The sequence below is a fragment of the Pleurodeles waltl genome, chromosome 12 (assembly GCF_031143425.1).
Source record: "Pleurodeles waltl isolate 20211129_DDA chromosome 12, aPleWal1.hap1.20221129, whole genome shotgun sequence".
In the NCBI taxonomy this organism is placed as follows: domain Eukaryota; kingdom Metazoa; phylum Chordata; class Amphibia; order Caudata; family Salamandridae; genus Pleurodeles; species Pleurodeles waltl.
In genome coordinates, this window is record NC_090451.1 from 359,797,379 (window position 1) to 359,809,896 (window position 12,518).

Below are 12,518 nucleotides of genomic sequence, written 5' to 3' on the forward strand. Positions count from 1 at the left end.
GTTTCATTTGGTGCTGCAGTCCAAGGAGACCCAATCGACATCAGACACCTCTGGGGTGAGAAAACTTGATGTTTCCCTGCTGGTGATTGGCCCACTTAAACCAAGTTTCACTGAGACTTCATATCAAGACTGCAATCCAATGATGTCAAGACCCTTCTCTCAACACTAACCCACTGCCTTTTGTACATCAGGATGTAACTTTACTACTGGGACAAATATGGTTCCCGTATCCGACCAACTTAATGTTTTTTGGCGATATTTTTTATTTAAAACATTGAAAATTCACATCTCCGATGCCCCTTTTTTGGATTTTTGTCATTCTAGTATAATTTTGTTAATTAAATTATCTATTTGAATAAATTAGAGTGAGATTTCTATTGTGTTATCACCTTTTGAACTGTTTTGGTACTTTTAAATGCTTTACACATTTTCTTAAGTTAAGCCTGTCTGCTCTGTGCTGTAGCTTCCAGTCGTTGAGCTCTGATTTAAATTACGTAAATTGTTTCTGGACTTATCAAAAATAGTGACATTGTTACTTGTAGTGGCCTAACATCCACCCTATAATCCATTTGCTCTGGAAGAATGAGTCTAAACGAGGTTCCCTCTTGACTACATCATTTCCCATTTTTATATGGCCTTTTTCTGGACTGCCCTACCCTTCTTAACACCGGTGAGCCAAACATAAAGCTAGCCATCAACTCGATGCTCTTTAGGCCAATCAATATAAAAGCTAAAGGCTCTCCTGAGATCCAATCTGTGTAGACTCCCTTCCTCCTTACTGGGATATGCCGTAGATAAGAAAGAAGGGAGCACAGGGGACTGTAAAGCTGACACCACCTTTTGGAAGAAAGGCTGCCGTAGTCTAGAGCACAGCTTGTCCAGAAAGAAGGTGGTATATTGTTGCTATACTCAGTGCCTGCAGTTCATTGACACAGCGCACTGAAGTTATTGAGAAGGGGAAGATTGTCTTAAAGGTCATTAGTAGGGGTGGGTGCCTGTAAACTCCGCCATGCAGGTGGAGCAGAGTTCACCTCCCACCCCTACTCCTGAATGAACACCTGCAGCAACACAGGGGTCATGTTTGTGATGGTAAAGTCTGGCTTATCAGTTTCCAAGCAAAGCCCAGTTCAATCCCTCAATGTTAAGTTTTAAAAAGTGCATTGTCGAGCGTTGATACCAAAGATTTTTCAGTGGCTGTACTCAGGACTGGTCATTAGCCTCAAAGAGCACCTGTGAATAAAGCTCACTAACCAAAGGTTCCACTGCAGCAAAATGAAAGGTGCAAGTTCAAACATATATATAATTAACTTCAAAGAATGCACCACAACTGATGGATTAAACAGAGGTGAAAATAGAAGGGCTGAGATGGTAGAAAAACCTACAACAGAGCCTTACCAAAGACAGGACAAACAAATATTAGAAAGCTCAGCCTGCAGCGGATCAACGTGGCAGTCCTTACACCAGACTACAAACTTTGCCCAGCATCCATAATAGACTGGCTCTTCATGGACACAAGGCAAGAAGACATGCACGACTTCCACCAGCAAAACAAATCTGCTCAGCTGATTTGCTCAATCTCCAGGCTTGGAGGAGTAGGTTGTATGAGTTCAGGTGTAGAAACCTGCCCTGCCCCGAAGAGGTATACAGATTAGGGGGCAGATGAGCAAGTTACTTACCGTCGGTAACGCATTATCTGGTAGATACTCTATCTAGCTGCAGATTCCTCACCTTTGAATTCCCTGGCATCAGCTTCGAGTCCGGAATTTTCTGCTGAGCAAAACCCTGCATGTGCCATCGGGTGGTGTCGCTGCTACCACTGCGCTAGCTCGAGGCGCACTAGTCCTAGATATGCGTCGGGCAGCAAAGTGAGCAACCTTGCACACATTTGCAAAACATTACTGCCTGGACAATCAGGTCCGGAGGGACGGACACTTTGTCAGTTCGGTCCTACAAGACTTTTTAGTGTAAAGGAGATTTAATCACAGCCCACCGCAAGGAGGTTATGGCTTGGGTATCTATTCAAAGGTAAGGAATCTGCAGCTTGAAGTCTCTATCAGACAAACAAGTTACTTACCTTCGCTAACGCATTATCTGGTAGAGACACTAGCTGCAGATTCCTTACACCCACCCATGCCTCCCCGCTCTGCGGATATGTCTAGTAGGGTTAGGGTTTATCCCTTTCAGAGCCCTAGTTTTGCACAGACCAACTGTTGGTTCTATCCATGACTCTGTGCTTCTGGTGTGGAATTTTGTGGATAAGAGTCCTGACGAACGTGCAATAGGGTGGTGCCTTTTTAGATGACAGTGACGTCACAGACGGCTCCAACGACTCCATGCGGGACCGAACGATGCATGTGGATCCGAACAACACCACCCGACGGCGCACGCTGGGTATTGCTCAGCAAAACAAATTCCAGAATCAAAGCTAATGCCAAGGAATTCAAACGTAAGGAATCTACAGCTAGAAGTATTTATCAGATGCTCAAACTCAAAAGGTCTTGGTACCAGACCGAACAAACCCATCCCAATGCCATCAGGATGAGTTGAGTCTATTCCCTTATGACCTGCTACAGAACCCAGGAAAGCAGAAACACAAATACATAAAGGAGAACAGAAATGCAGAGAGCAGAAGCCTCTTCCAGTGAAATCGGAGGTAGAATCTCTACAATGCAAAAGGCTAAACAACTAGCGTTCACAGCAATAGCAAAAAGTTCTACCCTGGGCACACACCTCTGGGCAAATACGTCTTGGACTATCTCCCAGAACAAACCTCAGTTGTGGTTGGCTAGCTGTTGTCTGCTGAGCTCATGTAGCCTTTTGTTCAGGAATACAGACAGATGGTTGACAGCCCAGGACATGTCCATAAAGTTCAGCTAGCACCATAATATCAGCATTTCTTGGCTGAGAGCACATGAATCCACACCACCTTGTTTGCTATGTTTGCTGTAGTACCCCATGGTGATCATACTCTCCATAAAAGATTCAATAGAGCTACTCAGTGTCTGGCAGAAATGTCTTGAGAGGTGGCACACTGCTTCAGTGGAAACCAGAGGCCCCAGATCTCTACCTCGTTTAGGAAGCCTACCCAGCTCAGAGCTGACGCTTCTGTCATCACCATGAGCCCAGGATCAGGTAGGGAGAATTCTTGCCCAAGTCAAGCTAATATCCTTCTGTCTACCACTGAAGGTCTCGGGCCACTTAACCGGCATATGTAGCATCCTCAGTGCTCAGCTCAATAAAGTCAGATGTTCCACTTCTGAGCCCTCATGAGCCAATGGGCATGGGGCACCAACAGGACACAAGAGGCCAGGAGACTAAGAAGCCTCAGATCCATCCATGCCAGAACCAAGGAATGAACCTAAAACATTGGTATTATATCCTGAATGCCCTTGACTCACGGTGGCAACGGAAAGGCCCTGAATGTCATTGTGGCCAGAACAGCCCCCCTATAATGGGAATCCTCTGCAACTGCCAAAGGTGGAATTTTGGCTCCTTGATGGAGAACCACAGAGAATATATTAGCAAGATGGTAATCCGCAGGTAGCCCACATCAGACTGTGTCAAACCTGAGTTCAACAACCAGTTGTGGTGGTGCAGGAACACTTGTACCCCTGACCTGTAAAGGTGTGCCTCAAGATCTGTCATCATCTACATTAATACCCAAGGTGAGTCCGAAAGGCAGGACAGTGAACAGGAAATGTTATGACCCCACCACAAGGTGAATAAAACATCAGTGGGACTGATGGACAGGTACATGAAAGTATGCATCATACAATCCATAGGATCTAAGGCAGAGTGGATCTGGGCCAGGGTTAACATCTTGAATCTGCCCTTTTAAAGAAAGGCGATCAAGAACTGACGATCCAAAAATGAGCCCTATGTATTTCTTAAACACAGAGAAATAATAAGAATATCATCGTTGGCCCCTTTCCTTTCCAATCATTATCGCTACTGCCTCTGTGACCAGCAATGTCTGATCCTATCTCTGATCAGGTAAAAGCATTCTGCTCCTGTCTGGCCACAGGTGAATCATAAAAGAGAAATGTTGGTGGTGGCAGGGAAGAGGAAGATGAGGAATACCAAGATTGTTGAGGCCCCGTTCTCTGCCACCAACACACCACTTAGAGACTCGAAAGTGTTGAACAGGCTGAGATGGCTGCCTCTGCTGGTAAACCAAATTTTGGGAGTAGTCCTTATATTCCTGGTGCTGCCGATCGAACTGGAGGGGTCTCAGAAAGCAAGGCCAAGGAGCAGGCTGCAGTATGACCTACCTTAAACCACCCCAAAGCTGTGTCAGTCTTGTCTCCAAACAGCCTGGAGCCATGACAAAACATATCAGTAAAGGACGTTCACAAGTCCCCGGAGACCCCGCGGTGCACGTCCGAGCATGACGGTAAATTAACCATGTTAGTGGTCAAAGCAACCCACCAGTTTGTAGTGTCCAGTCCTGACAATAAAAGGTATCTGCTCACTCCTGTCCGTCAAAGACCCTCGAAGAAAAATTATTTTGGAACACCTCAGGGACGGAGGTCAAGATTCTACTCACCATATCCCAGAAGATATGAGTAGCTCTCCCCAACAAGCAGACAGCATTCTGAGATCGCAAAGCCAAACTGGCACAGGAGAACATCCTCTTTTCAAGTGCATCAATGCACTTCCACTCTCTGTCAGTGTTGACCACAAGAAAGGCATTCAGTTTGCTGGCTGAGGCTTAAACCATGTGTTTTTCTGGTATGAGGTGTTGTGTCACAAATACCGAATCACCCAGAGCCAGCCTATTTCGTCTAGAAATGGGACAACTCACTATCAGTGCAAAACAGTTTCAAGCATGCCACCATCATGGCCTACGTGAAATCCTCAGGGAAAGGTTGCAAAGATGCTGAAGTTGAATGGTGAGGTTGCAAGATTTCAGTAAGCAAATTTGGCTTAGTTTCCACAGTAGACACCTGTAGTTTCAGCACCTTTGTTGTCCTATAGACAACTACCGCAAAAGAGGACATATCGTCAGTGGGCAGTCCTAATGGGGCACCCAATTTGATCTGTGATTTCTGGAGAGGTATCGAACCCACTAATATTTTGAAGCTAACATCAGCATAGTGAGGGGGTAACAAACTGCATGTCCCCTCATTACCATGATATGGAACATCCTGAAGGCGCTATATTGCATCAGAATCTGATCCAAGCAAATTCTCAAGGTTGCCAAAAATACTAGTGCTTTTGCAAAGGCACTGCTGGAGAATCCTCCCAGATCATAGGCAGTATTTTAGTGACCTCATTAAAATACAATGGCTGAGATGCAGCTGAGGTAAGAGCTGAACTGGGCAGAACCTCTACGGCCTTCTGCAAAGTAGCTGAGGTACAGCTCAGCAGAGCCCAAGCAGAGGCCAAGCTGGGTCAATCCGTGTCTTGTAAGACCCGGTCAGTGGATTAAGCTTTGCAGTTTACTAAATGGACAGTAATAGTTAAGAATTCTCTGGAGATTCCACTCAAACTACACCACTAACTACAGGTTCACTTTCTCAGGACAGCACTATAAAACAGTACTAATATGGCTCCTACAGCCTGAGAGGTGCATTTCGGAACACAGGAAGTTTTTTTTTTCCACTGTCAATTAAACTGTCTGATAACAGGCTGGGATCTCACAGACAGATGCTGGGCACACAGGCACCAGGCATTCTGCCACACCAACTATGTAAGTCAAGATGTACTTCAACCCCCTCGCTGGCAGACATTTTAGTACTAGTGTTCTTAGCAAAGGCTTAGAAGGAGGGGCAATATACAGAATCCATTTATGTATTTTTACATTCTTGTTACATTTGCTAGCATAACTTTGCATTTTTTCTGCACTAGCATCACCTTCAACAAAGCTGTAACAAATACTAGTTCAGATTTAGAGTGGACACCAGAGGAGGCTCCATCGCAATGACGAAAGAGCATCGCCTTCTCCAGCTAAGTGTCACAAGCTGTAAAATAAAACAATATTTAATTATTGTTTTATTTTACAGCTGCTGGCTCAGCCAGCAACATGTGCAGGGAGGGGTGAGGCTGGGCAACAGGAGGGGGAAGAAGGGAGGGAGGAGAGAGAGTGCACCTAACTGTGCATATGTGTTTGGGCCGGCCATCTCAGGTCGGTCAAAGACACATGCGCACTTAGGTTTCTCCAACCCGGTTATATTGAGCAGCCGGGGTGGAGAATGCTGCACAGACCCCGGGGTTGTGTCTGAGCGGCAGTCCAAACCGTTCAGATCAATCCTGACGCTGCTTTCATGCTAGGTTTAGCATAGCTGGGGAGTCTGTGCTGTTGTCCCAAAACTGCTGGGACACCAGAAGAGGAGTGTGAGGTGGATGTGTCATCCGTGAAGTTAAGGTTTATTTTAATATATATTTTCTTATTTCCCCAGTCCCCATAACCCCTGAGATGTGCGGTCATTATGAACTCTGTCTGAATTCACTCACAAATCATTGATTTCAAGTGCTAGTCTCATTAGTTCAATGAGACCAAATGAAGACTACTCAGAAAGCACTAGGCTATCACAATATACCCCACGACTGGAAAGAGTGCTCGTAATGACCTGAAGGGAGATGGTCACACTACCCAGGTCTCTTTTGTGGGCTCACTTTGGGAAAGAATGAGGGGGAATCCAAGAAATGAACTGTTTTAGATGGTATGCTGATATCGCTGAACTACATGGGGTTGAGGGAAATCTATCAGGTGTAGCCAGGGCTAGCCTGGCAAGCAACTGTAGGGCATATAAAACCAGTGAAGTAAGGAGAAAGAAGCTGTCTCTAAGATTCACTCAGATTCGTTTTTCCAAACACTAATAACCAAAAGAAGTGAACCCTCATGCCATATCATTCCAGGTCCTCTGAGATCTTTCTCAACAGACCCCTTTACCCTCAATGGTAAGTGTTACCACTGTGGAGTTATTAACGTGAAGTGCTATTCCAGTGCTGTAATGTCCTTCAGGCAATATATGTGGATAAACTTACTTTTAACGAAGGAGAGTGAGTATTCTTCGCCCAACAAATGGCCACAAGCGTTGCCTAAAGGAGGACTCGCATGTTGCTGCTTTGCTGCTCTGCAGCCACATTTCACGTCATGTTGGCCATAGTGAAGGATGTAGAAAGTCGGGCAGGAATGCAGCATCCATCTGTGACGGCTGTGCCCTTAGGTTGAGAATCAGCAGTGAGTACAACAAATATATTTTGTTGGCAAGGGCTTTTCCATCAAAGCGATTGCCATTAGTTCTTGCAGCGAGTTGATGCAGCACATGCAGCAGAAAATGTACAGTGATCTGCCGCCGCACTTAAGTACATGTCAGCATCTATTACGTGCCACCATTTTGCGCATGAGCAGTACCCCTGTGCACTGGTAGGTAGCGTCCATCGGCTCTGAGCGGCGTCACTCTCGCTGGAAGTGACATCACTGTTACCTATATAAGCGCCATCTAGGAGCGCAGATGTCAGTTACTTTTTTAAGACTTTCCACGCCAGGAGCACAGAGCTATGGATTGCACTGACACTGGTATGTCCAATGTAGAGCCCTGAAAGGGAATATCCTTAGCCCTGGAAATCTGTCCGCAGTGCGGAGGGGGTGATGATAGGGTTGGTAAAAAACCTGCAGCTACATATTGTCTCAACCAGATAATGTGTTAACCAAAGTAGGTAACTCGTTCATCTGATAGAGACATCTAGCCAAAGATTCCTTACCTTTGAATAGAAACCAAAGCAATGCCGTTCTCGGAGGAGGGCTCCAGACAATTTTTCCAAACTAAGACAAATTTTTCCTGCATGACAGAATGGGCAAAATGCACACTCTTGGAGACTTGACTGTTCAGGCAGTAGTGTTTGGTAAATGTGTGAAGGGATGCCCAACGTTGCTGCCTAGTAGATATTCAGGACTGTGTTCGTTTCTACACTGCCCAACCCTTCTTTGCTCCAAAATACCCCATGAAGAGTTGGTTGTCTAACTGAAACTCTTTTGTGCGGTCAAGGTAGAATGACAACACTCTTTTTGGGTCCAGATGGTGGAGTTGCTTCTCTTCTTTGGAGGGATGTGGAGAAACATAGAAAGTGGGCAAGGTGACAGATTGGCCCATGTGAAATGGTGTTATCACATTCAGGAGGAAAGAAGCCCTAGTACGAAACATCAGTTTGTCTGGGAAAACGGACAGCAATGGAGGCTTGGATGACAAAGCCTGCAGCTCACTCACCCTCCGCGCAGATGTTACTGCCTGTAGAAAGACTATCTTGATGGTGAGCAGCCGGAGGGGACAATAATGGAGAGGCTTGAAAGGAGCACACATTAAGAAAGTGAGAACTAAATTAAGGTCCCAGTGAGGCATAATGAAGGGTGAAACATATATGTACAAGTGCTTTGAGGAATCTATTTACAATAGATGACTTGAATAAAGAGGGTTGGTCAGCAGTCACAAAGGTAGACAGAGCAGAAAGGGAACCCTTAAGAGTACCCAGAGTAGAGCCCTGCTGGGTAAGTATGAGAGTAAAGAGAACATCATCAGAAAGAGTCAGAAAGTGGGTAGACTTTTCTGTACAGTGATTGACAAATTTCTTCCGTCTGCAGACGTATACAGTGCTGGCAGAGGGACGCCTGCCTTCCAAAATTACATTACATACTTCGGGAGGAAGTTCAAAACTGTCAACTGTTGCCGCTCAATCTCCACGCAAGAAGAAGGAGAGTTGACAGTTTTGAGTGGAGAACAGTCCCCTGCTGCTGTGACTGAAGAGCCTCCTGAAGGGGCAGCCTGATTGGAGGACTGACGCTCAAGTGCAGAAGCCCGGGATACCAGACTCTGTGCCAAGTTCTGAGTCACAAGAATAACTTGGGCCAGGCCATTCCTGATCTTCTTGAAAACACTGGGCAGCAGTGATATGGGCAGACAGGCGTACAAGGAGGCCTGAGCTCCACTCGAGATGAAAAGCATCGCCAAGCAATAGCCGCCTTGGAAACTCCAACGCGCAAGACAGCTGACATTGCACGTTCTCTTTGAAGGCCAACAGATCTCACCAAGGCTCTCCCCACTGCTAAAAGAGACCTTGCACCACCTCCGGATGGAGACACCACTTTTGATCCGCTAGCAATTGGCGGCATAGTTCGTCTGCTCTGCCACTCAGAGAACACTGCCAGGTGTTGAACCACAAGGGGTATGCCCTGCTGTTTCAGTCACGTCCAGAGACTCAGGGCATCTTGACAAAGGGTCCACAACCCGACTCCCATTTGTTCCAGTACCACGTGGCAGTGGTGTAGTCCGTGAACACCTGCACTAGTCTTCCCTTAATGGAGGGTAAGAAGGCTTTTAATGCAAGTCGAATGGCTTGGAGCTTCAGCAAGTTGATGTTGAGGTCAGATTCCGCAGAAGACCAAAGACCTCTGATCTCCACCTCTACCAGATGGCCGCCCCATCCCAGGAGTGACACATCTGTCAGTACTGTGAGATCTAGCTGGGGAAGGGAGGGGGGATCTGCCTCTTACCCAATCACGGTTTGTTAGCCATCACAGCAGGTCTATTGCAGTTCCCTGCAAGATATGGGCCAGCTCTTAGAGATTCCCCTGATGCGGCACCCACTGGATCTTCAGGTCCCACTGCAGAGCCCACATAAGCCATCTGGCACGTGTCACTAGCAGGGTGCAAGAGGCCATGAGGCCCAGCAGCTTCAGAGTCATTCTCTCCTAAATCCAAGACAGAAGCTGAAACATTGGTATCATAATCTGAATATCCTGGACTCGCTGCTTGGGAGGGTAAGCCTGAAACCGCTCCTAGGAAAGGGACAGTCTGAGAGGGAGTCAGGTGTGACTTTGACATGTTTATAGTGAACCACAGCAAATGCAGGAGGTTCACTGTAATCTGGAGGTGGGAGACGACAACCTGGGGCAAGCTTGCTTTCAACAGTCAGTTGTCAAGTTAGGGGAAGACTGACGCCCCTAATCTCTGCAAATGAACTGCAACCACCACCATCACCTTGATGAGCACCTGGGGGGCGCTGGTAAGGCCAAAGGGGAACATGGTGAACTGAAATGTGCTCACTGCAGAGCATGAAGAGCAGGTACCATCTGGGGACAGGTAGAATGGGAATATGGAAATAAGCAACCTCCATGTCCAACACTACCATCCAGTCTCCTTCGAATAGGGCAGACAAGACTTTAGCCAAAATGAGCATTTTAAATTTCTCAATTTAGGTTTCAGAAGTCTAGAATAGGCCGAGGACCCTTGTTCTTTTTGGGTATCATAAAGTAGCAGGAATAGCAGCCACTGCTTACTTCTGATATCGGAACACTCTCTATGGTACCCTTGGGCAAGTGAGCTGTAACTTCCTTGCAGAGCAAGGATAGATGATCCTCCATCAGCCTATCATGTGCTGTTACTATAGGTGAGGGCAGGATTTGAAGGGGAGGGAGTAACCCCTCCAAATGATTTACAAAACCCACCTGTCTGATGTTATGGACTGCCAGTGGTGAAGATGATGGTGGATTATTTCACCAACTGGACGCCCATGATCTTGTAGGACCTCTGATCTCCACCTTTCCCAGATGGCCGCTCTCGTAGGACAAAACTAAGAGGGCTTGCAGGCTGGAGCTGCTGGGGATGTTGTGGCAGATCTCTGGCTACCTGACCCACTGGGCTGGTATGTACTGCAACCACACATAGCTTGGGGAGCTTGCGCAGGACCGTGTCTGGCATAGGGTTGGCACAGTGGAACACCTCTTCCTTAGCCACAAAATGGGTGAAAGGACTTGGTGGTAGCCCACACGTCCTTATAACACTCCAGCACTGAGTCTGCCTTCTCTACAAAGAGACAGGCACCATCGGAGGGCTTGTCCATGAGGTTAGCCTGGATAACCCTGAAAAGCCAGATGTTCTCAGCCAGGTATAGTGTCTAAGTGCCACTTTCGAAAAAACCACTCTGCTCAGTGAGTCCGTCATATCCAAACCACATGTAATGGTGAACTTGGCAGCGTCTCTCCCATCCTTGACTGCTTAGGAGAGAATGGTCTGTGGATCCTCCAGGACCTGTGACAGCACCTGCACAACAGTATCCCACTGAGTGACAGAATATCGACAGAATATGCATGGAGGGTTCACTGACCGCAATGCCAGGTTGGTAGAAGAAAACATCTTCTTGCCTAGGGTATCCAATCTTTTGGATTCCCTGTCAGGGGGAGAGGCATGAAACGCACCATGGGAGGTCAAGGCTTGGAGAACCAAGCTCTCAGGGGTGGGATGCTGGGTGAGAAAAGAAGGGTCCCCAGGTGGGGGGCAATGTCAGTGGTAAATTGACCTATTCACCGGAGCCCCTGCGCTGGGCTTGGACCAGGTTCCCAGTAGGACATCAGTCAGTGCAGCATAAAAAGGGAGCAGGGGTTCGGAGGAGAAGGCTCCTGGTTGAAGCACTTCCATCATGATGTTCGTCTTGACTGCCACCAAGGGTAGTTAGAGGTCCAGGACCTCAGCTGCCCTGTTCACCACCATAGCGTATGATGCCCCCTCCTCCGAAGCCATGGAAGGGGGAAAAAAAATCAAATCTGTATCTGGAGATGTATCCAGTCCAATGGCATCACCTAGATACTCACACCAGTGCATGGATTCCTGGCCTTCTGGTGGGTATTCTAAAGGGTCCAGGGACCCCTCCCATTCTTCCCCAGGGGCCTAGCCCTTCAGAATAGGGCTCAGGCGCTGGCCTAGTACATGTGGGTTGTCGGTGCCTAGACTGGCATTGGTTGACTCTGTTCCGGCTCTTTGTCGGATTCGGGAATCCACATGGGACTGGCCACAAGGAGTATCAGCATCAGAACGGTACCGGGGAGCATCATGGTGGCATGGCCAGGGCTGGTCGGATCCTTGAGCGGATCCACGAAGGCCCATCGAAGTCGAAGTCACTGGCACGGAACCCCATAGGGCCCCCTCTGAGCCCATGGGGCCCAAAGGCGCTCCAGAGGGTTTGGCCCATTCAAATACACAGCACATGGCCTGAAAAAAAACTCTACGTTGAGCAGGAGTTTCTCCGGCTCCCGGAAACGTGCGGCAGCACAAAGTCAAACCTGCGGTGGCTCTGCTGAACCATGCCTCGAACACTGATGTTCCGTTATCGTCACATCAGTCGATGGACCAGGAGAACTCGAAGTATGCTTCGATTTCTTGTGCATCTTACCTGAATGGCCAGAGGATTTAAGAATGTGACGAAGAGGATTTGGGGCTCCTGGATCGGTCCTGCGAGCTTCCTCTCAAACAGGACCGAGACCTTCTAGATGTCGCCTGCCAGGCCGCCTGCAGCTTCAGGGACCGCTTCCTCAAAAACAAAAATGTTCTGGATCTAGTCTCATGCCTGTGAAAATTCAAAGCTAAGGAATCTCCCGCTGGATGTCACTATCAGATCTCAAAAATACAGTAACGGAAGCACACAAATTATAAAATACATTATTTAATTCTCAAGCATAGATATACAAAAATCGAAAATTTCATTTTAGTTGAAAGGTTTTGAAAATGTGATATTTCTAACAG

General features: G+C 47.3%; 1 protein-coding gene across 3 annotated transcripts in view; it reads right to left on the bottom strand.

Annotated features, from left to right (window-relative positions):
• PHKB (phosphorylase kinase regulatory subunit beta) overlaps positions 1-12,518 on the bottom strand; it is a 1,122,330-nt gene that overhangs the window by 362,021 nt on the left and 747,791 nt on the right. The window lies entirely within an intron of this gene.